Source organism: Buceros rhinoceros, unplaced genomic scaffold (genome assembly GCF_000710305.1).
Source record: "Buceros rhinoceros silvestris isolate BGI_N320 unplaced genomic scaffold, ASM71030v1 scaffold12918, whole genome shotgun sequence".
Taxonomy (NCBI): domain Eukaryota; kingdom Metazoa; phylum Chordata; class Aves; order Bucerotiformes; family Bucerotidae; genus Buceros; species Buceros rhinoceros.
Window position 1 is genome coordinate 15,588 of NW_010427538.1, and position 2,342 is coordinate 17,929.

Here is a 2,342-nt window from a genome sequence, read left to right on the forward strand (position 1 = left end):
CGGTTAGCACTCTGTAAGGAACACAGAGGAGTGTTAAACAAGGATGTTCCTTGGGCCAGTGACAAGCCACAGGCCACTAGGTGGCACTTCCAATACTTCCTTTGATGGTACAGCATTATTGTCATGGATGATTAGCTCCATTCATTTGTATTTCTTCAAACTGTATTGTAAGAGAGGAAAGCTAGGAGCCATTCCCAGAATCTGGTTGGGGTTTGGTCTTGATCCTCCTAGCTAGGAGACTAACCTAATCCATTCTGTTCAGCCCCACTGAACTTTACGGAACCCTCTGTAACTGTTGTAGGTCCAGATTCCATTTCTTGGTCAACCCTATGTTTCTTTTGCTTTCTTGTTCAATATCAACTCTTTGCTCTGTCTTGCTCATGCAGACCATTCCTCTTACCTCGCTGTATCCCTTTTAGGCGTGGAAATAACTGAGGACCTGGCAGGACTTGTTTTTCCAGAGTGCTCTTTTTGGTTTGGAAGCCGATGACACCGTTATTGGCAGGGGGCTTCATGTACACAGCAGATGTTTGCAGGGGAGGGGACCTGAGACAGCTATTGTTCTCCTTTTTTAGATTGCCCATCAAACACCTGTGTTTTATTAAAGAGAACTGGGGGGAGGGGGAGGAAACACTAAGGGTTGGAGAAGATAATGTAAAACCTGTTTCTGAATAAATGTTTGTTATACAGAGAGTGGATTCTAAGCCTTTTTAGCTGCTGTGAAGCAACTAGCGGTAGGTGGAGTTGTTACAACATTGGATCAAGTGTGCTTTTAGAAGAATGTAGGAACTTCAAAACTGATAATGGCATGAAGAGCAAGTGGAGTACGTGGATGAGAGGATTCATACTCGAGCCTTTTAATGTGGATCATGGAAATTAGTAGCTGATTCTTGCTACTAAGTGGGAGAAGTTGTGTCCTCACCTAGTTGCAATTGTGTGGTCACAGAAAAGAATGTTCTTTGTTGACAGCCTAGTAATTTAAAAAGTAATTTTATGAAAAAAATATGGCTGTGAAATCAGGGTACCAGTTCTAGGTGAAGCAGGGTACTTCCACTAGTGGTTAGATAGCAGGCTGTGGAGATGTGGAGACACATGTATTGCGAGTGCCCCTCTTGTCTCTTCTGAAAGCACGGGGAGAGTCATGTTTTTTTTTTCATTATCGATAGACTCATGTCCGTTCCAAAAGCCAAATAGCAATGTGCACTTTGTAACTAACTTCCTGTTAAATTGCACACTGTGCTTAGGTTATCCGTGAGAAGTTATGAGAACGTTCACACACTTCCTCGGAAGAAATACTGCTCTGTTCCCTAGCTCTGTCATCTGCGGCAGTATTTATTTTCTGTTTGGCTGTTTTAAATCGCTGAGGTCAGTGCTTGTCTAAGCACCGCTCTGTGGTTTGTCGTGGTGTGCGTTGTTCTTCCTCTTAGTCCGCTCTCTAAAGCTAGTGTAGTCTTCTCATAATTCATAGCGTGATTCTTGCACTGGGCACTGAAAGAAGAGTAACCGGTTATTATTCCCAGTCCCGTTGGAGTTCACCGTGCTGCTCTCCAGGTTCTCCTGGCTGCCCTGCAATTGCCATGCCCACCTTGTTCGCATTCCACTGAGCTCACATCTGCGCACGTCTGTTTGCCCTCATGCAGCATGGTTATATTTTTGTTCAGGTGTTGATCTGGGCTGTTGCAGATTATAAACTTGCGAATGCAATACAGATTGCTAGCAGTAACTCAACGTGGCTGGCCAGGACGGGGGGTAGGTAGCTTGTAATAGCGTGTGTTTCTTTTTCCTTTTGATGACTTATGAAGCCGTGCCACAATTTGCAAGTTTGGTGTATTTTCATGGTATTTGCATGTACCATTTCTTCAGGTGTTCATGAACTTGGATATTTGGTTGAGTCAACTCCCCGTATCTATCATTTCTTGTGTTTGCTGGCCTTTTCTCACCTTGTGCATATGTCTTGCTTTCATACCATTATTTTTGGAGCTGTCCTGTCATCCATCCAGTCACAAATACCAGTTCCTCTGTAAAGGTCATCTTTTTTTTTCCTTTTCCCGATTAACAAGTGTCTTTAAAACCAGTTGTTCTTACAGTTGCCTTTGAATGTTTTCACAGATCGTTTAAGATTTATTCCTTCTTTTATTTGCCTCTCCAGGATCAGGCACGCTGCCTGTGTCTTACACCATTCAGCTCTTCATTTTCGGAACTGTTACTGTAAATTATGTGTGCAGTAAGCTTTCGTGCACAGCATCCAGGGCCATGCTCTGGATGGGGAAGCCTCCTCCGTTAAACCCACCCCTCGGGCGGTGGCGGGTCCCGGTGGGCCCGGGCAGCGCTGCCCGCGCCGA